The 27,209-nt window shown below is 42.4% G+C and overlaps 1 protein-coding gene across 1 annotated transcript in view; it reads right to left on the bottom strand.

Annotated features, from left to right (window-relative positions):
• Fez1 (fasciculation and elongation protein zeta 1) overlaps window positions 1-4,792 on the bottom strand; it is a 53,774-nt gene extending 48,982 nt beyond the window's left edge. Inside the window, exon 1 of the mRNA XM_021207086.2 lies at window positions 4,618-4,792. The gene's annotated coding sequence lies outside the window, so the exon portion shown is untranslated. The remainder of the gene's footprint in view (window positions 1-4,617) is intronic.
• Window positions 4,793-27,209: the final 22,417 nt, after the last annotated feature.

Here is a 27,209-nt window from a genome sequence, read left to right as displayed (position 1 = left end):
ACAGAAGAGGAGAAGAAGAGGAGGAAGAGTTGTTCAACACAGAGAAAAACACCAATTGAAGGACAAAGTGGTGGTAAGGAATAAGAAGGTGTAGAAATCCCAATGATGGGTCAGAAAGTGAAAGGAGTCACTGGAAATTCTGATGTTAGGTGACTGAGATCTAGAATGACTGAAGCTCAGCCTAGAGGAACCATTTTAGACAGTAAATGAGCCAAGAGTAACTCAAGTTACCAAGAAAAGGACAGAAAATTCAAAGGATGAAGACATTGTATACACCAATAAACTAAGAACAACAAGCCACTGGGGCAGTGAAGATACTTAGTAAAGACATTTTAAAAGGGAAAAATAGTTTAGTAAAAATTTCACCTTCAATTTAAAAGTAAACTATGTAAACAACAGTATCAGAGTTGTCCAGGTTCATAAAGGAAGGTGCCAGACACATCTGAGAAATAGCAATTTAAAAGGTTGGGAATAGAGGTGCTGGAGAGATGATTTGGTGCTTAATAGTCCCTGATTTAATTCCCAGCACCCACATGGCTGCTCACAACAATCTGTTAACTTCAGCCCCAGGGGATCCAACACCCTCTTCTGGCGGTCTTGGACAATGCATGAACATGGTGCACATACCTGCTGGAAAACATCCACACTTAAAATGAAAAATGCAAAGGAAGAGGTGTTGGAAGATGAAGCCCTAAAATTTCAGACCATGGAGGGAGGGGAGAGAGAAGAAGGGAGGGGAGGAAGGAAGGGGTGGAGAGAAGGAGGGAGAGTAGAAAAGATCTGTGCCAATGAAGACTATGGTGGTCTGTGTTATCTGAGAACCCAAACCTTATCTTATCAACCTTAGCTGTGAGAATTTGAGCAAACTATCTTCTTGTTGTGCCTCTGTTTCCTCATCTACAAAATGTGGTTTAAAATAGTGTTTGTGGGGCTGAAAGATGTCTCAGTGTTTAAGAGCACTTGCCTTTATAGAAGATCTAAATTTGGATTCCAGCACTCACATCAGGCAGCCCACAACTGCATGTAACTCCAGCTCCATGCTATCTTCTGTCCTCCAAGGCCCACCACATACATGTGTGCATACCACCATGCACAAGCACATACACACATAAGAAAAACACTTTAAAATAATAATAAATAGGGACTGAAAAGGTGGCTCAGTGGTTAGGAGAACTTAGTGTTCTTGCTGAACCCTGGTTTGATTCCCAGCACCCACATGGCAACTCACAGTCTTCTGGATAAGGGGATATCTAACTCCCTATTCTGACCTCCAAGGGCACCAGACATGCATGTGGTACACAGACGTATATGTAAGAAAAACATTCATACATACAAAGTGAATATATCTAAAAACTTGTTTAAATAATAAAGTTACATCTGAAGGCTCTTTGGCTTTCCCCAGAAAATCAGGATATACTACTTACATGAAAGTGTGGATGCCAGGATTGGTGACTCACAGCTTTAATTCAAACACTCAGGAGTTAGTGGCAGGCAAATCTCTATGAGTTCAAGACCAGCCTGGTGTACATAATAAGTTCTAGGCCAGCCAGGGTTGCATGTTTTTAAACAAAAGAAAAATATTCCTGCCATTATGTGTAGCTCATGCTGCTTCAAAATGTTTATCAAATGAGGGAGAAAATACTGGGAGGATTTGGGAATCTTTTTCATCAAGGCTTTTTAAAAATTCATTTGGTCAAAATTTCCTGGATCTCAGGCCCCATTTCTGAGAGATCCAAAAGCCATTCAGTTAATGGGTATTTTTCTCTGGGAGTGACAGGATCTAGGATAAGAAGGTGATGCTAGCAAGTATACTGATTCCATCGGCAAACAGCAGCAGACAACCCAACCAGAATCCAGGACTGAGGCAATTTGAAGTCATTTGTGGTGATGCACACTTGAAATCCTAGGCACTGGGTTGGCGGTGGCAGAAAGACTTGATGGCCCTCCCTGGCTACATAGCATGTTCCCACCAGGCTTGGGGCTGCATGAAAGAAAGCCTGCCTCAATCAAGCAAGTCAACAAAGGTTGAGCTTGGAATGCTGGAAAACCAAACAGAGATAAGTGCGTAGGAATTGGAAGATGCCTCCTGGCATATAACCCAGCACCCACGTAGGGTGGCTCACAAATGCTTCTAACTCCAGCTTTGGGGACATCCAATGACTCTGGTTTTCAATGGCCCCTGAACTCATGTGCACACATACACATAACTAAAAATAATCAAAATAAAATGAAGTATTAAAAACAATATATTTGACTCAGACAAACAATAAAAATAAAAATATACCTACAAAATTATAAAAAGAAATAGGCCTCTAGATGCTCTGTAGTTTAAAAGTGCTCACCCTGCACACCTGACAACCTAAGTATGCTCCCTGGATCCCACAGAAGAACTAATTTCTGAAAGTTGACCTTTGTGCTGTGTGGCACATTCATGCCTACACTCACACACACCTCACATACACACAACTAATAATTTTTTAAAATTAAAGTTTCGAAATGGCTATAAAAGAAGATATGGATACCAAGGTTCAGAGTCCAGAAACGTTGTCAGTTGAAACAACCTATAATATTGTTTTCAATCTACAGTATTGGTTTTCAGCAGCTCATCACTCAGGAGCCATGAGGTACTATGTGAATGATCAGACAGATGATGCTAAAACTGAGCTTGTATATTGGGAATCTGTATTAACATGGTTCCTAACCTGAAGGGAGCATTTGTATCTGGGGCTGTGGCAGAGTAAATGAGAGTCAAACCTCAAGAAGGGGTTCCCAGGCTTGGAGTGCTGCCTTATCCCTTTCATGTGGGCCCCCTACCTTCCTTCCCTAACCCATCTTCTTTTCTACTCACTGCTTTCACTTCTCATCTGAAACGTCTGAAGTAACCCTGCATCCTTCCATCCTGGCAAGTTGGCTGGGTCCTCAGCCTCAGCTTCTCTCCAAGTCCTCCTCCCTTAAAACCTAACAAGGCTACGGGAGCAACTAAACCACTGAGCATTTGCCATGCATGTGTGACATCGAGGGTTCTGTCTTCACGCCTCCCACCCTCCTGACACACACACACATACACACACACGATAATGTTAATACAAGGAATAGCCATCTTCTTTGTGCTTCCAAAATAAATAAATATGCGAGAATGGCAGAGAGGGATCATGGGAAACTTGCCTTTTTATTATTGAACACAGTCCAGGACTATAGTGTAAGCGTTCCATACAATCTACTCCATTTATTAGGACTCCAAATATGTGGTGTAATTTAGAAGAGGAACGCACAGACCTCCACAGACACTCGGTAGGAACCATATAAGAAGCCTCTGCCTGCAGCCTAACAGTACAGAAGCTGCAGCTTGGGTCTGCAAGTACAAGTCCCCAGTCTCTGCTTCACCGAGCTGAATGCATGGTGGATGAGAGCGAGATTTCATCGTGCCTCCCCTGCTGGGCCTCTTTGCACCTCCACACATGCCATCCTGTCTCCCTGGTCTTTCCATCACTTGCTCTGTAGACCAGTTGACTCTGTGCTTCCCCTCCCCTCCCCATATAGATCCTCAAAATGCCCTCTGTTATCCACTTCCAGACTCCACTGCTCTTCTGCAAAACCTGGCTAGTATGAGCTGTCCGTTTTGCCAGAAAGAATAAATACTCATTTGCACATGGCTCAGCAACCCCTTCACCGGACTCGGTACCCTTCCCCCCCTTCTCTTCTGTTCCATTCACCTCCATTTCAGACCTCCTCTCCCTCTTCTGTCCGAGTAAAGAAAGGCTCTTCTAGGCAGCACAATGGCTGGTACTCTGAGGATGCACGGCTCATCCCACGCAGCCCCTGCTCATACTCCACTGTCTTCCCTTTGCCAAAAAAGACCTGGTCACCAGAATGGCTGAGTCGTACTTGGAGACACGATGCAAAGGGAAAGGCAAGAGGGCAGAAGAGCGGATTGTATAACACCCCTTCAGCTGAGCCTCCGCTCTGCAGCGCCCTGGGCCCGGAGGATGAGGGCGGGCTCTGCACACTCCTTTTCGCCACACTCGTCCTTTCTCCAACCTGCTCTGTGTAGTAAAACAATCGCTCCCAGAGGACTGCAGCCAGAGGTTCTGACACTGTGAGAATGCCCCGTCTAAGGAAGGCTCCACACGCCGCGGAGGGGCACAAGTAGATTGCAGGGTCAGATTCGTAGGGACAAAGATGATTTTGAGACGCCTAAGATAAGCGGAACACATAACGGTCCTGGAATGACATATGGAGTCCACATTGCTCCAGCACCATCAGATAGGGTTTCCCGGCACTGTATTGCACATGAACACACACACACACACACACACACACACACACACACACACACACACACACACGATGCTCTGAGATGATGCTACCAGTACCCACTCCGAGGCCCTTGAGCTTGAGCTCCCGCAAGACTGGGAACGACCAGAACGACGGCCCACGAACCCTTCTTTTTACTTCTGAGGAAAAGACCTAGCGGGGATGAGAGTAGCGCATACCCGAGGAATCCTATGAGAGAATCTCCAATCCTCTGGTCTTCACTACCCGAATTCGACCTCCCCACACCCCAGCCCCCAGCACTGGGGCTAGTCCAGACTAAGGTCGCCTTTCCCACCACCGCACCTGAGCCGGTCCTGGAGGAGGGAATCGGATCCCAGGGCTCAGCCAGACATCCCCATCCACCGGCTAGAGGTGGCCCGGTGCAGCGCAACGTCAGCGGGCAAGCCAGCCAGCGAGCGCTCCCTCGCTGCTCCGGCTGCGCCTGGTCCCCACGCTCGTGCCCGGGCCCCCGGAGGCGCGCCCGCATTCGGGCACCCGCCTAACGGGCGCGCCCAGGGCCTGAACGTCATCCTTTCGTGAACACTCAGCTTTCCTTAGAGCACGTGGACCTACATTTATTAATATTTATGAAGTGCCGTTTCTCCCTTCTTTAATACTGGCCCTTCTGCTTCCCACATGAATATTCAGAAGCTCCGAGATGGGGGCGTGCAATTGCTACCAATATGGATTCTTCAGATGGCCCAACACTAGGTTTTGTGTAAAAATGCAGGCAAATGGAGTAGATGGACAGGCAGATACTGACAGATACATTCAAAGAGCCTCTGGCGCTTTTTGAACTGCCCATCCTATTCTATTCGGGGTTGAAGCGGACAAGCCAAGAGGTGCACCCTACCCCAAAGACCTTCATAGCTCCAAGGTGAGGGGGCTGGATGGCGGGAATAATTTTGTCATCCAAAACTGTGGAGTGCAAGTGAGAAATTTGAGTGAGGGGGATCCAGGAATAGAAAGACTTCAGACTTTACACCTCACACGTTGATGTGCTGTATATAAATCTGTGCTTAGAGATGCTATGCATATGAAATCTAATAAGAATAATGTAGCTTTTTAAAAAAAAGGACAGAAGAGGAAAGGAAAGGAAAGAAAAGAAAAGAAAAGAAAAGAAAAGAAAAGAAAAGAAAAGAAAAGAAAAGAAAAGAAAAGAGAAAAGACAGCACAAGAGAGGCATGTCTGCCTGGTGACCCCCTCCTACTGTTGTCTGTTGTACTTTTAGGCCAAACCAAGAATGGCAGCCGGGAGGTGAAGGGGAGGGGTCTTCCCAAGTTGATTTATGCACTCTTATCACAACAGTTCAATCATGAGGGGCAGGGGAGGCAGGGGGACATTATCTCTGATGAAATTAGAAAAAGTATTAGCCATTCTGCCCTCCTGGTATTAGAGACATGAGGGTGTTTTTCTTGTTATATATATATTTTTAAAAAGTGGTCATGAGAGCCGGTGAAACGGCTCAGCAGATGGAAGGTGCTTGCTGTCTAAGCCTGAACCGGTCCTTGGGGAGTCCCATGAACGTGGGAGAAGAGAACTGAGTCCACGACACTGTCCTGCAACCTCCACAAGGGCACCATGGCAACTGCACCTATAATCACACACTCAAAACTAGAAATAGATGCTAAACCCTATTTTTCTGGTATCATGTGGTTTTGTGACCTTGGGAAAGTTATCCTCGACGTGGCTCACATCTTCATCTACATAATGAGGGTAATCATAGCTCCCACTTCTGAGGCCCATTGTGAGATTAAGGAAGTGAACTCATGCAAAGCACTTCTAGGCAGTAGAGGAGGAACTATGACCCTTGGCTATTTCCTTAGCAGAAGCTTTAATGCACTTTTCTATTCTGGTTTTGTTTGTTTGATTAGTGATGGTGGTACAAGGTGTAGTGGAGGTTAGGGGGCCCTCAAACCATGTAGTCAAGGGTTGATCTTGAACTTCTGATATTTCTACCTTCACCTCCCTAGTGCTGAGACTACAGATATGTGCCTTCATGCCCCCCTGCTTGTTTTTTGTTTTTTTTTTCTTTTTTATGTGGTGCTGGAAATCATTATACATGATTCCCAACTCCTAGAAATTATTTCTTAGATCTAGAGAGATGGTTCAGCAGTGAAGAGCATTAACTGCTGAGAACCTGTAACTCCAGTTCCAGGAGATTCAACACCCACTTCTAGTTTCCAAGTATCCCTGCAACTCAAGTGGCGTACATACATACACTCAGACATCAACACATAGTAATTACACAAGTAAATAATACATCTTTTTTTTTTGAAGTCTCCATATGCAATATTCAGGGTATGAGAGAGGCTTGTGAGGAAAGTACTGGAACTGAAAAAGAGTTTGGTCTTTGAGAATACCCAAACCCCATTGTTCCAGCTGAGCATGGTGGCACAACTCTGTACACCCAGCGCTTCGGATGCTAAAGCAGGAGTAAACACTTACTCCTTTAACTTTCAAGTTTGGAGCTAGAGATATAGTTTACTTCTAGAGTGTCTGCCGAGTATGCAAAGTCCTGGGTTTAATTCCCAGGTCTGTGGCAGTTGGAGAACAGTAGGGTGGGGGGACGTGCCTATAATCCTAACACAAGAGGTTAGAAGGCAGGTCCACCAAGAATTCCAGTCTAGTCAGGCTATGAGACCCTGCATCAAACAAGCAAAATAACAACAAAAAAGGGAAATGGGTTTTCCATTGTTTTGGGAAACTTTTAGATTTAGTGTTGTCAAATAATAAATAAATAAATAAATAAATAAATAAATAAATAAATAAATAAATAAATAAATAAATTGGTCTTCCATTTCCCATGTCTACTAAGTGACTTATCAGTAGAGATCAGCATGTGTCCTGGCTCTACAAGAGACAAGAGATCCTAGACAATAATGTCTTGAAGATGGGATACTCACTTAAGAGAATCTTTAGACATTTAGGTTAATCAGAGATTTCATTTGTATTAAACCCCCCAGGACCAATCCCCACCATTTCCAGCTGTAGACTCACCTCTGTCATCTGCTTGCTTCTACATTCCCAGGTACCAGACATGCAATGATTCAGAAATGAACTTGAAGAAATGAAAGTAGCACAGGATATTCCATTGCACTCATCTAGCCAAATAAAAATCACGTCACCACCAGCAAATCTGCAGAGCCCAGCACACCATGAAAATGCTGCCCAGGGCCACAGCTGTCCCCTCCAAAGTCTCAACTTTGGGTCAGGACAGTGATGAGCACTGTGAGCATGATGGAAAGAGAATTCACATTTCCCTAATGTCCCGTTTGCAGGCGTTAGTGCTGCCCACAAAGCTGCTTCAGGCAGGATTGAAGCTGGCCAATCTCTTCTGGTTGTCATATCCTATCAGCTGAGAGCTTTACATCACTGAACTCTAAGAAGAAAAGGTCTCCTGAGTGGGTAGTGAATAAGGCTGCTCTGATAAACATTCCTTGTTTGACCAAACTCTCAACAGTCTCCTAAACCTCTCTTAGCCCCATTTATACACTTCCTTATAAAATCTAGTCTAAGCAAAAATTGTGTTAAATCATTTTTGCAGCACCCCTTATCTTCTAGGTCTGGGTACCTTTGATCCCTAAGTAAATTTCTCAATATCCACTATCCCAGATGCTGCCTGGTCACTATAACCAATCTCCAGCAATAACCCTGTTTTAGAACCCCCATCCATCCATCCATCCATCCATCCATTCACCCACCCACCCTCCCTCCCTTCTTTGCTGACTCCCACCCTCCTTCTCAGCTATAAATTCCCACTTGTCCTTGCTTTTTTGTGAGCTGAGATCAACCTTTTTCTCCTATTGCGGAAATCCCACTATGGTAATCCCTATGCCTATTATGATGGTCCTATGGAAATTCTGCCTTCAACAAGTACTGCAATAACTATCGCTGAATATTTTTTAAAGTGTGTGTGCGTGTGTGCGCACACACGCGCGCACATGTGTGTGTGTGTGTGTGTGTGTGTGTGTGTGTGTGTGTGTGTGTAGGTTCCAGGGATTGAACTTCAATAGACATCAGGCTTTTGGGCAAGTGTCTTTACCTGCTAAACCATTTCACATACCCCACAATGTTTAAGTTCTCTTAAAAATATGAGAGAGAGAGAGAGAGAGAGAGAGAGAGAGAGAGAGAGAGAGAGAGAGAGAGAATGAGAATGATGTCATGCAAAAATTCTTGACATGGCATGGCATGGAAGCTGAGCTTTGGAGAGTTCCAAGAGGAAAAGGTCAGTGTTGGCTGTAGATTGGAGGAGGCCTATGCTGTGAGAGAGAAGTCCGTGTGGTAAAACTGCTGTCTTAGAGACACACAAAGCCACTGGGCACAGGATGAATAGAAAGCCAGAAGCTTGGGAGGCTTGGCAATCTCAGATTGTTGAAATCTGCATATTCAAATAAATCCAGATTCTTTCCAGGTTAAGAATCTGTTCCTTGTGTATAATAGTGAGCTAAGAATGAGAAACAAAACATACAAATCAAAGACTGCTCAAGCATCTACCTTTTAGAAAAGATTCCACCCAAGCCTGAGAATAGCAACCTTCTTTGCAGTGGAAAGAAATGAGCAGAAATCACTCTTAAATCCTTTTGCTTACCTTGTTTAGAACAGAATTCTTTCTCAATGTCTACTACTGCTTTTGAGACTTGGAAGAATTCCCAGTGTGGTGTTTCACGTGTTTGTGTGGTGGGTGACCCAAGCAAATCACATTAAAAGCTTTCCTGAACTAAAGGGGAAGGACAGGACTCATTGGTAAAACTCTGGGAGTCAAGGATTTGGGGCTTCAACAGTTGTGTTACCATGTTACCACTGGTTATCTGTGTGACCTATGGAATCTTACCCTACCTTGCTTTTTTTTTTTTCTAAGACAAGTCTGACTCTGTATTGTGAGTTGATCTGGAACTAATTTACATACTGGCCTTAAACTTTCAACAACCTTTCTGCTTTAACCTCTTGAGTACTAAGAGTTTGATTTTCATTTTTGTTTTTCTGTGTCTTGAGAAGGGGCGTTGTTTGTTTCTTGTTTTGCTGTTGTTGTTTTTCTCTTTCTTCTTTCTTTTTTCTGTGTAGTCCTAGCTATCCTGGAACTTGCTCTGTAGACCAGGCTGGCCTCAAACTCAGGGATTCCCCTGTTTCTGCCTCTGTGGTGATGGGATTAAAGGTGTGCACCATCACTGTTCAGCTTGTTTCTTTTTTTGTTTTTTGTTTGTTTGTTTGTTTGTTTGTTTGTTTTTGGTTTATTTTTTTGAGACAGGGTTTCTCTGTGTAGCCCTGGCCGTCCTGGAACTCACTTTGTAGACCAGGCTGGCCTCAAACTCGGAAATTCGCCTGCCTCTGCCTCCCAAGTGCTGGGATTAAAGGCGTGCGCCACCATGCCCGGCTCTCAGCTTGTTTCTTGAACATAAAGTTGGATGAGCAGAGGGGTTGGGAGGATCTGGAAGAGTTGAGGAAAAAGAAAACATGATCAAAATATATTGAATAAAAAAATATATGTGAGACATTATACCAAATAAAAGTTTTCCAAATGTAAAACTAACATTAGATTATAAAAGACACACACACACAGACACACACCACTAAATAAATAAATGTAGAAGAAAATATAGTTTAAATTAATGGATTTTAATAATAGGCATGTGTTTAAGTTTGTCTTTTTAGTTAGAGAAAATTATTGAAGAAAATGGAATTTGGAGTTAATTTATAGATTTAATTTTCTTGGCTCCTGAGATAGGATATAAACCTTTCATTTTACTTCCTCTTAATATCCCTATGAAGTATGTATCTACACGTGGAGAAACAAACACAAAGAGATTAGAAGATAGTCCATGATCACATGGTGGCTTTAAGGTGCTAAGGATATAGCTCAGTGGGAATGTTGCCTCACCTGCTCAAGGTCCTGTGTTCAATGTTTAGCACTGCAAAAACAAATAAAAATAAAATACAGTAAAAAAAAAAAAAGATTTAAATTTAAATAAAGTTGAAGGCAGTTTGGGATTAGATTTATTTTATTTGATTTATTTATATGTCTTTGAGACAGAATATCATGTTGCCTAACCTGGCCTTGACTTTACTGTGTAGTCTAGCCTGGTCTCAAATTTCTGATCCTCCTGCCTCAATCTCCGCCTGCTTTTAGGTGGTGAGGGGGATTCAGACTTCCTACATACAAACTAGGCAAGCATTCTACCAACTGGGGACATGATGGAGACTAAGACAAGTGACATGTCTCATGAGGTTACAGTTCTCGACACCAAGCCTGATGACTAGAGTTCAGTCCTCAGGACCCACAGAGTGAAAGGAGAAAGTGCTGCCCTCTGATCTCCACATGCCTGTGGCAAGTACCTGTGCAATGATCTTCTTTATCTAAAAGTTCTGTTGTTGAAGTGCGAGGATCACAACCAACCTCGATTACAGTGAGACCTTGTCTCAGAACACAAACAATAACAACAAAAAATTGAACCTTAGATAAATAATGAGCAGTGGATTTTTTTTTAGATTTTTTTTATTTATTATATATAAGTACACTGTAGCTGTCTTCAGACACTCCAGAAGAGCTGCTTGTGGACGTTGTACATCGTGGTGCGGAGCCTAGTGCGCACCACGATGTACAACGTCCACAAGCAGCTTATATGTTTGAATGTGTAGTCACCAGGGAGTAACAGTATTTGAAAGCGTTAGAAGAATTAGAAAGTGTGGCCTTGTTAGAATAAGTGTGTCACCAGTCAGGCTTTGAGGTTTCAAAAACCCAAACCAAGACTAGAGTCTCTCTCTCTCTCTCTCTCTCTCTCTCTCTCTCTCTCTCTCTCTCTCTCTCTCTCTCTCTCTTGGCCTCTGGTCCAGGATGTAGCTCTCAACTATTGCTCCAGAACCATGCCAGCCTGACACCATATTCCTTGCCATGATGATGATGATGATGATAAACTAACCCCTGAAAATGTAAGTAACGCCTCAATTAAATGTTTTCTTTTATAAAAGTTGCTGTGGTTCTGGCATCTATTCAAAGCATTAAAACAGTGACTAAGACAAACCCCAAGAAATTTTTTTTGAAAGATAGTCTCGGGATTAGAGAAATGGATCACTGGTTAAGAGTCCAAGCTGTTCTTCCAGAGGAACTGAGTTTGATTCCAAGTACCCACATACATTCAGGCAAAACACCCATACACACAAAATTTTAAAAAAAAATGTAAAAGATTTATTTATTTTATGTATATGGGTACATTGTTGCTATCTTCAGACACACCAGAAGAAGGCATTGGATCCTATTACAGATGGTTGTGAGCCACCATGTGGTTGCTGGGAATTGAACTCTGGAAGAGCAAGCAGCCAGTGCTCTTAACCACTGAGCCCTCTCTCCAGCCCATAAGGGGTGGGGGCAGAAGACTGGAGAAATGACTTGGTGGTGAAGAGCACTTAACTGCTTGGCCAGAGGATCTAAATTCAATTTCCATCACCCACATAGGACATCTTACAATTCCCTGGGGATCCAACATCTCTGTCCTCTGTGGGCATCTACACCCCCCCCCCCACACACACACGATTTAAAAAAAAAAAAAATGATTTTTTTTTAAAAAAAAGCAAATGGGAGGGGGAAGGGGATAGGAGATGGGAAACTAGGAAAGGGGATAACATTTGAAATTTAAATAAAGAAAATATCCAATTAGTAGATAGATAGAAAGATAAAAGTATGTGTGTCCACAGGGGGAAAAAAAAAAGCTAATTCTTCAAATCCTTTCACATGCCCAGGCTGGCCTTGAACTGAACTAGAGCTTGAACTTCTGCTCTTTCTGCCTTTACTGCCCAAGTGTGGGGATTACGTGAGTATGCCACCATCTCTGGCCTTTACAGTCACCGTTTCTTTACCTAATCCTATTATGCAGGCTGTGATGCCTCATATGCCATAAAATAAAATGTATTCCATATACATACACAAAACCTGGTGTCCGAATGCTCATAGCAACTTTATTTAGGATATCGTCACCCCTGTCTTAGTTAGGGTTTCTATTGCTGTAAAGAGACACCATGACCATACCAACTTTTAAAGGAAAATACGAAATTGGTTTAATTCATTATCATCATGGATAGAAGCATGGTGGGATACAGGCGGACATGGGGCTGGAGAGGTTGCTGAGAGCTCTACATCTGGATCTTCAGGGTGCCGAAGGAGACTGTGTCCCACACTGGGCAAAGCTTGAGCACATGAGACCTCAAGGCCTGCCCACACTGTGACACACTTCCTCCAACAAGGTCACACCTCCTAATAGTGCCACTCCCTATCCACCTATGGTGACCATTCCTATTCAAGCCACCACACCACACCATCCTCCCAAAAAGGTGATGGCTGAAGAGATGGTTAAGATCCTGTACTGCTCTTGAAGAGCAACAAGGTTCAGTTCTGAGCATCCTCATGACACTCAATAGCCATGGGTAAGTCTAGTTCCAAGGGATCTGATGCCTTCTTCTGGACTTCAGGCACAAGGCATGCATTCATGCATACACCACCACACGTACACACAGGCAAACATACATAAACATAAAATAAAAATAAATCCTTAAAATGAAGAAGTATGAATAACTCAAATGTCCATTAAGATATGATACATATGGATATATATTTCCAGCACTTGGGAAGCTGAGGCCTCTAGAGTATGCCAGCCTGGACTAAGTAGGGAAACTCTTAACACACCCTCTTCAAAAAAAGTAATGGTATATCATTTTGGTGTGCTCTTGGCTCCTTTATTTGTTGTGTTTTTACCATATCCCCCAACCATTCTCAAACTTATCAAAAGATTAATTTCTAACTTAAGTGCTCAATGAAGGTTTCCTCATTCCCTAGACAACTGAAATAAAAGATCCTTTTTATCTGGCAATGCAAATTATGAAATTCACTAGAGGTGTAGCTCAGAGGTAGAAAGCACTTACCTAGCAAACATGAGGCCTTGGGTTCTATTTGCAGCATTAGAAAAGGAAAACAGGACTTACAAAAAGCATGTGTCTGGATAGGATACAAGTACTGCAAAGGCTCACAGCCTTCCACAGCTCTGACTGGTATTTACATCTGAACTCAGCCTTTGTCCCAGTGCTCTGAGATCCCTCATTCTGTCTGCTAGACTCTACTCTGTTTCTGGTGCAACCAAACCTCACTTTAGAACCAAAGAACCATCAGTAGATTTAGGTCTCCATGCCCAGGCTGGCTTATAGCTCTTCTCCACCAACCTCCTGAACTGGATGGGGATTTGAGGTTTGAATTCGAGCGGAGCTTCTTGTCGGTGTCAGCCAGAGAGCTAAAGGACCAGCTGGCCATTTTTTCTCCTCTTTTTCTTTCCTCAGCACGATGGAAAGCTGCATCCCCCTCCCCTCTTTCTCAGGACTACAACACTTCCCACTGCCTTCTTCCTTTCCACCCCCCACCCTGGCTGCCTCTCTCAGGGCTGCCAGGTTGCCATGCCAATAAGGTTCCCATGGTTACTAGGAGGCCCGCTGCTGCATTCCCATAGGCAGCTTCTACTCAAAAGAAGGGGGAAACGTTATTGCCTCCGGGGGGTCAAACAAATAAATATATAAGTGAAAAAGGACAGAAGTTGTTTCGGTCCAGAAACTACTGGAGGAAGAATGTTGTAAAAGTCCGACTTCTCCGGGCCATATCTCGGACCGAATCCTGCTCTGTCCACTGAAGTTGTCTCTCTCCTAAATCTAGAGAGAGAGGCGCCTGGCACTGCTTCAAGCCCATTGTTCTGCCTATGGCGGGACCAAATAGACAACACATTGTGAAGATCATGATAATATGTAAATAATGGATGCATCTGTGCTTCTGTGTAGCAAGGAAACTGGCAATGCAAAGCCGGCCCTGGCCTCTCTGTTGGGTGTCTCGTCTGCTTTTCTCCACATGGTGCTTTGTGGTGGTCTTCCTGCACTGGCTGTCTCCAGCCACACCTGGGGGGGGAGGGGTGCTTGCTCGTTTTTTGTTTTTTTTTGTTTGTTTGTTTTTTCTTTTTAAAACAAAATTTGTTTTCTTAAAATAGAAAGAAATAGTTTTAGTGTAAAATTCAAAAATAAAATAGGAAAAGAAAAAAAAAAACATTTACAGTTTCAAAATGACGAGCTGTTTCCCAGGACTTAGGAGGTAGAGGCAAGGTGGGTCAAAGTTATCCCGGGCTATATAGTGAGTTCAAGGTCATTGTGAGCTATATGAGACCTTGTAAAGGTCTTTGAAAACAAGAGCCAGGAAGTAGTGGCACACACCTTTAATCCTGGTCTACATAATGAGTTCCAACAGGAAAAAAAAAAGGTACTCGGGGCCTGGTGGCGCACGCCTTTAATCCCAGCACTTGGGAGGCAGAGGCAGGAAGATTTCTGAGTTCAAGGCCAGCCTGGTCTACAGAGTGAGTTCCAGGGACAGACAGGGCTACACAGAGAAACCTTGTCTCAAAAAATGACAAAAAAAAAAAAAGGGGAAGAAAACAAAAGAAAAATAAATACAATATATAGCTTAAAATATTTTTATATTTAATTAATAGATAATTGCACATCTGTAGACTATAATATGATTATTTGAGATATATATATATACATATATATATATATATATATACATACATACACAAAATACAGTGGTCAAATCTGAGTAATTAGCATATCCATCTTAAAGAGTTCTCAAATTGGTGTTGAGAAACTTCAAACTCCTATTTGTTAGAACTCTATAAAATTGGGGCAGCTGCTTTGGCTCAGTAGATGAAGGTGTTTGCAACCAAGACTGACAATTTGAGTTTGAACCCCAAAGCCCACATGGTAAAAACACATGTGTGTACACACACACACACACACACACACACACACAGCCATTTATCTCTCCCACACACAAATGAATAAGTGTAATTTTTTTAAGTGCAGACGACTAGCTTCAGCTCTGTGGAAGACCTCTTGTCTAGCATGTGAAAAGTCCTAGATCTGACATCCTGACCCCTCCTTCAAATAAACAAATGGATATGTGCGGGAGTGAAGCAGTTCTACTGTACGATTCTACAATACTTGAACTTAATTCTCCTATGTCATCCCCCTAATTCCAATTATAATCTCCTAATGTGATTGCATTTTGATACTCACCTAACTCCTACCATGTAATTGTGAAAAATCATTTGAAGCTTATTTCTTGTGTGTGTGTGTGTGTGTGTGTATATATATATATATATATATATATATATATATACACACACACACACATATACACATATATAAATATACATATATATGTTTGTGTGATTGGGTAGACATGACACAGAACACATATGCAGAGGTCAGAGGGCTACTATAAAGTTGGTTCTCTCCTTATACCTTTATGTGAGTTCCCAGGGATTAAACTCAGGTCTCTAGGCTTATATGACAAGAGACAGAGGCTGAAGGCCAATTTCAAGGCAGCCTTTGTCATGTTACTGTACCTTCTAGGTTTCATGTCTACTTGACACAAGCTAGAATTATCAGAGAGGAGGGGTCCTCAGTTAATAATTTGCCTCCATAAGAATGGGCTGTAGGCAGGTCTGTATGGCATTTCCTTAATTAGTAATTGAGGGTGAGGGCCCAGCCCATTGTGGGCTTGGTGTGCTCTAAGGAGTAAACCAGTAAGCAGCATTCCTCTGTGACCTCTACATCAGCTCCTGCCTCCAGATTCCTGTCCTGCCTGAATTCCTATCCTGATTCCCTTGGTTGATAGACGTGTAAGCAAAATAAGTGCTTTCCTCTTCAACTTGCTTTTGGTGGTCTGCAGAGTGAGTTCCAGGACAGCCAGGGCTACACAGAGAAACCCTGTCTTGAAAAAAAGAAAAAAAAGAAAGAAAGAAAGAAAGAAAGAAAGAAAGAAAGAAAGAAAGAAAGAAAGAAAGAAAGAAAGAAAGAAAGAAAAGCAACCGTTACTAAGACAGTTACCCTCTGACCTAGAAATTCTATTATTGGGTAAGCATATACCCATGACAAATGAAAGTGCTTGTCAGCATTAAGACTCATACCTAAAGCCAGGTGAAGTGCTTGTGCTTATAATCCCGTTTCTTGGTAATTCAAAGCCAAAGGGTATCTGGAGGCCAGCCTAGGCTATATACTGAGTTCAAGGCCAGCCTGGGCTACTGAGTAAGAGATTCCATTTCAGAGAAAGAGAGAGGACAAATAGTCATCAACAGTTATTAAATTGACAAGGAAAATGTTGTATATTTAAATTAAAAGAGTATTCAGTCATAAAAAATGAATTAAGTAGACACGCATAGACAAACTTTGAAAACAATGTAAGTGAAAGAAATAAGACACAAATGTCTTATTCTATGACTCCATGATATGAAATATCTAGAATAAAAAAAGAATAGAATCTGGGCATGGTAGCATGCAGTTGCAGTCCCAGACCTGGGGGTGGGGCTGACAAAGAAGGATCTGGGGCTTACGGTCAGTCTGGGCAACCTCACATGATTGTGTCTTAAAAACAACACGGGGATGAGACAAAGCAGTATGAAGTGAAAAAGACTAAAGTTCATTTTATACATGTATGAAAATATTGAAGAATAAAATGTAAACAAATACAACAACAACAACAACAACAACAACAAAAGAGGTTAGAATCACTCAGTGTCAAGGAACTTGCCTAACATGCACAAGACCCTGAGTCCAGTCCCCAACATTGCAAAAAAACAGTAAAATTAGGCAAAACCAGAATACTAACAAAAACCATACATTCCAGAGGGTGGTAGATTCTAGTGTTGGAGTCCATCAAAAGACCCTCACTCACAAAGACCACAGAGACCGTCATCGCTGCAAACCAAAAGAGGTTTTCTTATTGATCCAGTGAGTCGGGGACCCCCCCTCAACATGCAGGCAAGAGGAGAGACCCCAAATAAACAAAGAACACACTTTTTATACCTTGTAAGGGGCAGATTTAGGCAATAGGGCTAGCTGGCTTATTCTAATTGGTTTAGCAAGTAACCCTTTCAGGCATTGGTTGGTTTAGTCCCTCACTCTGCCTGCCTTTATGGCTTTTTTGTTTGTTTGTTTGTTTTTGTTTTTTTCAGCATTGTTTAGTCATCCAGCTTCCTTATCTGGCTCTGTACTTGGACTGCTAGTATAGTTTGGAAAGCCCCTTCAGTGGGGGAAGGGGCTAGGTGGTCTTGAATTTATTTTGGATTCTCTACTAGTTCAATAAAACTGACTTTGAGAGATGAGCATGGTAGTACATACCTGTAACCCTAGCACTCAGCAGGCTGACACAGGAGGGCCTGGAGTTCCAGGCCAGTCCTTTGGTCCTCGATATACATTCAAGAGTCAAAACCAAGATGGCTCAGTAGGTAAAAGTACTTGCTGTTAAACTGATGACATACATTCTCCAGGATCCACAGGGTGGAAGGAGAAAACTGACTCCTGCAAGATCTTCTCTGACCTTGTAATGGCTATTCCTGGCTGTCAACTTGACTATATCTGGAATGAACTACAATCCAGAAATGGAAGGCTCTCCTGTGATCCAGCTCTTGAAGCTGGAAGTCACAAGTTTCTGACCTGGATCTTGGCATAGAGATCTTGAGGCATTGTGGCCATGAAAAGCTTAGGCCCAGGCAAGATTGTACACGCCTTTAATCCCAGGAGACAGAAGCAAGCAGATCTCTGAGTTCAAGGCCAGCCCAGGACAAAGCAAGTCACAGATCTAGGCATGGCGTTACACACCTTTAATCTGGGCTACAGCTTCTGCTAGCCTAAATAAGGACATTGGAAAAAGGAAGATTCATTCTTCTTCGCCTGCTTGAATTTACTTGCCAGCACAGCTGTTGGAACCTACTTCTACAGAAGACCAACTGAAACAATTAACCTCATGGGACTGAGCAACAACTCGATTATTGAACTTCCCATTCACAGCTGATCATCGTTGGGGTAGTTGGGACTATAGACTACAAATCATCACAATAAATTTGTTAATACAGAGAGACATTCCATAAGTTCTGTGACTTTAGAGAACCCTAATACAGACCTCTACACATACACTCAAGTGCTTCCATCTTCACATACACACATGTGTGGAGACATCTTGGGAGCTCTGTGCCAGAGAATGTGCCGAGATGAGAACACTCCGCCTGAGCCACCTGGCCCACTGGTGCCCAGTGTAGCACCGGAACTTAACAGTCTTTTTAATATTTCCTGAAAAACACAACACACACACACACACACACACACACACACACACCAAATAAATAAATAAATGTGAAAATGTGAAGACTAACCTTGTTTCATATTTTTATATTTTATTTTATTTTTTTATCTATACTGTTAGAGACCAGAACCCAAGACCTTAAGCATACAAGCCAAACACCCCACTGTTGAGTTATATCTAGATCCCTAACATTTTGGAATAGAGACAGGAGGACCGGGAGATTGAGGTTATCTTCAGCTAACAGAGTATCTACAGGCCAGCCTGGGCTACAACAAAAGAAAAAGTTGTAAGATGGTATTTAAGTCTTAGTAAACTTCAGGGTAGGAAGTAGGAATAGAGAGTAGGAATAGAGGTAGAAAGGGAAGAACGTGAGGGTCAGGGCAGAGGAGGGGAGAGAAGGGCAAGGGTGAAGGAGGGGAGGACAAGACTATGAGTCCTAGCCTCAGTCTCTAGTACCTCAAACAAACAAACAAAAAATACCAGCAACAATAATAAGCACTCCTCAGATCAGCTATACTATGGTATGTACTTGGCTCGTGATGCCAGTGACTGGAAGGTCCACACAGCGTGTGCCTGCTGCATCCTGGTGAGGAACTCAGATCCGAATCACAGCATAGCCTAGAGGTGGAAAGGGAAACAGCTGGGTGCAGAAGTGCCCAGACACAGAGATGCCCTCACTACTCATTTGCTTTTGCCTTTCCCCTTATATTCTCACTCTCTTTTGTATCTATTTATGTACTGGGTTTGGTTTTGTTTGATATGGCATCTACTCTGTGGCTAATCCAGAAAGATCTGGAATTCACTAAGTAGCTCAAGCTGGCCTTGAGCTTGTGGTAATCCTCCTGCCTCAGCTTCCCAATGATGGGGATTCACCCTGATGAATGTCTTTACAACAACCTGCTCTTACAAGAGCTGACTCCCTTCCAAGGACAGTCACAAACTAATCATCCCAGAGTAAGTTCCCTCTTTCTAAGCTGCTTCTACCCCTCACATGGGGATGTGGACTAAACCTCCTGCGTTGAGGCAATCATTTCCAGATCAGTGCATTCCCAGACACATAACATGATTGCCTGGCAAGAAAGAAAGGTGTTGGTTTTCACTTCATTATAGCAATAAATGAAGATAAAAATAAGTATAATATCTTATATTATACTTATGTAATATAGCTCAAGAAATTTGAGGGGCTTGAGATTTAGCTCATCAGCTAAGAACCCTGGCTAAGGACTGGGGATTCGATTCCCAGAATCCATATGAACGCTCACAGCCATCTGTAACTCCAGTCTTAGGAGAGCCAATGCCCTCTTCTGGCCTCCACAGGCACCAGGCATGCACATGGTTCACAGTAATGCACATGAGTGATGGAAACAAGAGAACTGAGAATTCCAGGCCAGATCAAAGCATGGGACTTCATACCTACAATCCCTGCCCTTGGGAGGCTGAACAGGAGGCTCACAAGATGACGGACAGCCTGGACCACACAGAGACCCTGACTCACAGAACAGAACAGAACAGAACAGAACAAAACAAAACAAAACAAATAACAAAGGCAGATTACTGTCTCTTGAAATTTCACTCCAACAGGGTGAAAGACATTGCTCAGTAGCATAACTCTAGCCTGTCAGTTTCTTATTCCATATAAATCTGTAGGGAGTTTTTTCTATTGAACTGTTTATAATACCTTACTGGTTTCCTCACTGATAATTTATTAAACCTTAAATTTAAAAAATTCTGTATAGATGCAAGGTGTAGTGGCTCACATTTAAAATCCCACTACTCAGGACACTGATACAGGAGGGTCACCATCAACTAGATGCTAGCCTGGGCCACCGAGTTCAAGACTAGCATGGGCTAGAGAGTGAAACCCTCAAAAAAAAAATGTGTAAGAAAACTAAGAACAACGAAATAGACTTATTTCTGCTGCCATTACCTCGTTCATGTACTCTTTCCATAAATTTGAGTGTGCACTCTGACTCTAGATATCATTTATCATGGGCACTAGAGATGTAAAAAAATTAAAAAAAAAAAAAAACAGTAACAAGACTTTACCTAGTCTAATGGGACAGACAATAATCACAGAAGTAATCATAATGTAACAGGATTAATATTTTGACACCAATTATTCAGGATGTTCTTCATGATCAAAGAAGGAATGGGGAAGTGGTTGAGGAGTACCTTAGTTACTGTTCTGTTGCTGTGGTGAAATACTATGACCAAAGCAGCTTATAAAGGAAGCATTTATTGGAGGCTTGCTTAAAGTTTCAGAGGGCTAATCTATGACCACCAGGGTACAGAGCATTGTGGTAGGCAGGTAGGCATGGTGCTGAGAGCTGTAGGTGAGAACTCTTATCTGATGTGCTAATTGTAGGCGGGGGGTGGGGGGAGGATGGGCTTTTGAAACCTCAAAGCCCACACACAATGGCGTAGTTTCTTCAACAAGACCACACTTAAGGCAACAAGGCCACATCTTTCTAATCCTTCCCAAATAGGTCCACTAACGGGGGGGGGGGGCGCTAAGCATTTAAGTATATGAGCCTATGGGTTTTGTCATTCAAACTACCACAGGGAGAGGTCTACAGGTAAGACTTATGGAAGGAAGTTGTAGGAGGAGGCAGAGGGGTATCAAATGGGCATCAGAGAGAAGAGAAACATTGGTTCATCTCAGAAATTATGACTAAAATATAGAGTTTAAGGGGGCATATGATCAGAGAGCTGTGGCATTTTCAAAAGCATAGTAAGGATAGACAGGATGAGGAGTTTAGACGTTATATTTATGGAGATATGAGACATGGAAGCAAATGAAGTGTTTAAGGAAGAGAGACAAAGTATTGGCTTTCCATTTTCTAAAGCTCTTTCGGGGGTGCGGAGAATGAACTAGAGATGACTGGTAACAGAAAGATCTCTGCAATAATTTAGGTGAAAGGCAATGGTGCCTGTAGAATCATAAATAAGGGATGGACTTAAGGTGTGTGTGTGTGTGTGTGTGTGTGTGTGTGTGTGCGCGCGCGCGCAAGAAAGAGAGGACACACACACACACACAGAGAGAGAGAGAGAGAGAGAGAGAGAGAGAGAGAGAATGAGAATGAATATCAAAACTTCTTGGTGATTGTGGATGCTAAAAGAAGTAAGAGGAATCCAAACAGGATTTGATCATATTTGCACCCACACTGCATTGTTTCTGTGTTTGTTATCCAGCAGGCGGATTTTGCCCTGGTTGTTTATTGGAACTCTCTATGTGGACCAGATTGACCTCAAACTCAGAGATTTACCTGTGTCTGCCTGAGTGCATGGATTAACGACTACCACCACCATACCAGACTGACCTTAAATCATGACATAGCTGGTCTCCCTTTTCTCCTGGATTCAGATCTTAACACAGTCAACTGCTCAAGTGTAACCCTTTGGATAGCCAATGGCAGCTACCAGGGCGGTCATTTTTTTATGTTATTTCTCTGTTTTGTTTGTCATTATTTAATACCATTAAACATTATCATGTTTTGTTCCTTTTTTTTCCAATCTCAGAAATCTTCCTGCCTCAGACCCAGATTTTATTTCGTTCTGTTCTACTTTATTTCATTCTACTTTTACATGAACTGTTAAGGCAGACTTTCTGTCTGCTTTGCTTACCACTAAATGTTATTATTTGAAAAGAGCCTGGCAATTAGAGCCTGGCAATAAAAAAGGAAGTGTGTCTCTTGCCAATTCTCCTCCTATTCTAAGTCCCAGCCATAGCGAATAGATTCCAGTGCTCCAAATATATATATATGTATGTATCTTTCCTGGTGTGCTCGCATGGAGCGTGCTTTCCTTTGTAGCTAGCCTTTTGCTAACCTTATGTTCCCCTAATACTTTGTTCATTTCATTACCTTGTGTGTTTCCCTGTTGAAAGAAAGCAAGTTGAGAACACTGTGTGTCCGAAACACCTAGCTAAGAGAGATAACAGGCACTTAGTAAATGTTTACTGGGATCACTTGGGAAGCTGTTGGAACTACAGAATCTTGGCCCTCACCCCAGATCAACTGAATCACAATCAGTATTGTGCAAAGTCTAAAGGCATTTTCACATTAAAGTGAGAAGAACACTACCTTAGTGATGATGATATACAATCTAAAGTTAATAAAGGCCTGTAGTGGCCCACAAGGGAAGGCAGATGTCCTAAATAAAACCTGGTTGTAAACAATATAATAGGCAGTGCATGCCTGTTATCCCAGCACTTGGGAAGCAGAGACAGGAGTACTGGGAGTTCAAGATCACCCTCAGTTAAACAGCAAGTTTGAGATTACCCTGTGCTATGACACTCTGTCTCACAAAATAAAAGTAAAAATGAGAAGGAGGAAGCAAAGAAAAAAAGAGAAAAGAAAGGAAGAAAGAAAGAAAGAAAGAAAGAAAGAAAGAAAGAAAGAAAGAAAGAAAGAAAGAAAAAGAGAGAAAGAAAGGAGGGAGGGAGGGAGGGAGGGAGGGAGAACGTCTCCTAGATTCTATGCATGTAAGCAGCTTAGTGGGACATACATACATGTATGTCTTGGTACTATATTGGGCCTTGACTATTTTTTACACTGAATTACATGAAGACATTTTCATGCAAATATACAATATACTTTGAGCATAAGAGGCTCCCATCCCTTTTTTGCCCTCCTGCATCCATTAACCCTTTAGTCCAGTTTTGCATCTGTTTTCATGTCATCTGTACATACATGATTTTATGAATCTATAAAGTCTAGGATACATACATGAGAGAAAACATGTTACATACTTAACTTTTGGAGACCGAGTTTGTTAATGCGATTTTCTCTAGTTGTCCCCCCCTCATGCAATGACATAACTTTAATTCTTTATGACTGAGACATTTTCATTGCATATGTGAATAAACTCCATTTTCTTTATCCATTCCTCTGTTGGTGGGCATTAGGTTGCAGACAATGCTGCAATAGAGATGGTGTGTAGGCATGTCTGTGATGTGTTGACTTAATGTCATTTGGGTAAAGTCCAAGGAATGGCAGAGCCTGGTCCTATGTAGGTCTATTTTTAGGTAAGGTTTTTTCTTTTTTCTTTTCTTTTCTTTTTCTTTTTTTTTTTTGTTGTTTTTGCTTTGAACGTGAAGGGCTGTAGCAAGACCGAGAATGGCAGGTCTTACCTACCCCCCTTCCTAACCTTTAGGTTACATTCCTAAAGCTTGCCTCCAAGATCTATTCCCTCATCTGGCCACTGACTCATTCCTTTTTTTTTTTTTTTTTTTTTAAAGATTTATTTATTATATGTAAGTACACTGTAGCTATCTTCAGACACACCAGAAGAGGGCGTCAGATCTTGTTAAGGATGGTTGTGAGCCACCATGTGGTTGCTGGGATTTGAACTCTGCACCTTTGGAAGAGCAGTCAGGTGCTCTTACCTGCTGAGCCATCTCACCAGCCTGCCACTGACTCATTCCTGAGACCAAACGCCAGAACCCAAACAACAAAATTCATTACTTATTTGGCTACACTGACTAACCTGTCCAATCAGGACTTACCAACTCTTCATAGCACAGACTTCCCCTTTTCTCCTTAAAAACCAACTCCTGCCAATAAATAATAAATAAATAAATAAATAAATAAATAAATAAATATTCTGCTTACTGGCTGCCTTTGCCTGGATCCAGATTTATTACCCCCAGGATAATAAATCTCTCTGTTGAGAATTTGGTGCCTCGGTGTGACTTCTACCTCAAGGAGCCACACCCCTTACAGAAGAGTCTCCTAGAATTCACAGACTAGACTTGATGGACCTTGAACTTCTACTCTTGCTGAAGGTCCTAAAACTGGAATTACAGGCAGAAAGCACCATGTCCATTTTATGAGTTGCTTAAGATGGAACCTAGGGCCTCGTGAATGGTAGGCAAGCACTCTGCCAACCTAAGTACATCTTTAGCCCTAATTTTAAATTTTTGGAGGTAGCTCTGTGTTGATTTTTCACAGTGGAAGGGCTAGTTTACATTCTTACCACCAGTGTGTAAAAGCTCCTTTGTGATCACTTCCCTGCCAACATCTTTCTGAATGAAGAAAAAAAAAAGAAAGAAAGAAAAAGGAAAGGAAAGGACTGCACCTAGGTGTGATGGAGGAGAAAGTTTATTATCTATATGTGAGAGATAGTAGCCAGAGACAGACACATCTGGGAGAGTCCAGAGTGGTCATGACTCTGAACCTTGTGATGAGAGGGGGAGGGGAAGGGAGAGTGGAACCAAGTATAGCAGCCAGGAGGTCAAAGGTAAAAATAAAAAAGCGTTGGGTAACTATAATGTCGGGATTATACACTGAAAATCCTCTTGGGGGGAGGGGACCCCAGCCCCTGGGCTGGAGAGTTCATCTTGCCAGCAGGATTTGCTAACATGCATAGAATCTAGAAGACGTTCTCTCCTACTTTGGTTTTGCAGCATAGTAAACCATCAATAATACCAGATCTAGAATCCAGATGCTCTAGTTTCTAGGCTTAGCCTCTTCCAAAGGAGAACAATACTGTGATTTATTAGGCATCTAAGATGTAGCAGGCCTTTCACATTCCTTTTTTTTTTTTTTACAATTTTCTGTGGGAGTGTGTGTGTATGTGTGTGTGTGTGTGTCTGTCTGTCTGTCTGTCTGTGTCTCTGTATGTCTGTGTGTGTTTTACATATCAAACATATCAAAGCAGAACTGCCCTCCAGGTTCTCCCAGCATCCTTCAGTTCCTACCTGTTACTGGGTATGTTAAATGGGCACCTCAGCCACTTGTCCATGGGTTTGAAACTTAACACTTTCCTTATTTATTTTCTTGCTAGTTGTCTGGAAATGTGTGTGTAGTCTAGGTTGTCACTGAACTTGAAGTGTTAGACCTGAGGAAAAACCATTTCCACTACTCTGATTAAAGCAAGTTGTATTTAGAATTGCACAAGGGGCTGGCTCGATGACTGCCTCCCCCTAAGTGGGGGTTTTAGAGAGCAATCCTTCACTGGCTTTTGAGGTCACTTTTATGGGGTACAAAACGACTCGAGATAATTGGCTGTTAGCACTTGGACAGAAAGAATGGGGGACTCAGGGCTTAAGGCTGACTGTGGGTAGATGAGGGTAGGAAGACATCAGACAGAAGGGGCGTATCACAGGAGCTTTAGCAAGGCAAAAGGGGTGGGTATACATCATGGGGTTACAGGATCAGCCTAGGCTGAAAAACAAGGCTGGCAGGATATAGTAGGAAACAGAAATGTATAGAGTTAATAACAATGTATGACAATGTGACTCCAGTTCGATTTCACAGAAGCAGTCCTTCTGCCTCAGCCTGTCAAGTGGTTGGACCAGGGAGAATGAACCACTATACCCAGGACTATCACCTAAATTAAAAACATGAGGGATTCTCTAATGAATACAGGTATTTATTTTGGAATAGCATTATAAGTGAAAATAGCAGAACATTGCAGTGAGAATCCTCATGCTGTAAACTGTGACTGTATTCAAGGTGGTGGAGGCGAGTCTTCTCCACCCTCTCTTCTTCCTCCCCGCGCCCCCACGGAGCATGGTTCTGCCACCCCATCCCCACCCCCAAGGCTGGCTTAGAATTTACCTCAACTCCACTGCCTCCATCTCTCAAATACTAGGCTTACAAGCATGGTGATATCATACCTGGGTAAATGGGTTACTTTTAAAGACAGCAGAAATCTAAAGGATTACATTGTATATGTTGAAATGACAATTCTTGGTCACAATGGCTAATAATAACAAGAATGGCATCTTTTCCCCAGCACTGGGGATGCTGAGGCAAGAATATTTTTGTTAGTTCCAGGCCACCACCCTGTTATAAGTTACAAGCCAGCTAGAGCTACATAATTAAACCCATTTGTGTGTGTGTGTCTGTGGGGAGGTCAGTCTGAAGTTGAGCCAGCACTTGCTGAGCATAAGTACTTTTAGTCTAAGGTTTTGGCAGTCTTGTAATAGATAAACAGTCTCTTCTCTCTCTCTCTCTCTCTCTCTCTCTCTCTCTCTCTCTCTCTCTCTCTCTCTCTCTCTCTCTCTTAAGGAATCATTTATTTATTTTATTTATATGATTACACTGTAACTGTCTTCGGACTCACCAGAAGAGGGCATCAGATTCCATTACAGATAGTTGTGAGCCACCGTGTGGATGCTGGGACTTGAACTCATGACCTGTGGAAGAGCAGTCAGTGCTCTTAAGCTGAGCCATTTCTCCAGACTGATAAACACTCTCGATATATAAACTTTCCCTTTATAATATTCCAGACAGCTTCGCTGCTCTCTCTCTGTCTCTATCTCTGTCTCCCCCCCCCCNCCCTCCCTCCCTCCTTCCTTTTTTTATGATGGTTGACACGAACAACTCCATCTATATTTTAACTCCATCTTTATTCTGACACCTTTTATATTATTTTGGCGTTTGTTTTGAGGCAAGATCTCATATAGAGTAGGCTAGCTCTGAGTGCACTACTTAGCTGAGGATGACCTCCAGTCCTGGTCTTTCTGCTTTCCCCCTCCCCCCAAGTGCTGCTGAATCCAGGTGTGCGCCAACAAGCTTGGCTGAAGCTTTTTTCTTTCATTTTATTTCTTTCATGAGCTCATCCAAGCTCTGTCACTGAAAACAGAGTTAAATATTGTTTTTATGAGCGTCTTCCATAGCTAAACCACTGTCTAATTCTACATCAGTAAGTGAATGCTCTTTGGAAACAAAAGGTATTAAGGCAAAACAGAAAAACAGAAACAAAACAAAACAAACTGGGACACAAGAAG

Source organism: Mus pahari, chromosome 10 (assembly GCF_900095145.1).
Source record: "Mus pahari chromosome 10, PAHARI_EIJ_v1.1, whole genome shotgun sequence".
NCBI lineage: Eukaryota > Metazoa > Chordata > Mammalia > Rodentia > Muridae > Mus > Mus pahari.
Note: the sequence above shows the minus strand (reverse complement) of the source record. Positions and strands in the feature narration are given on the sequence as shown.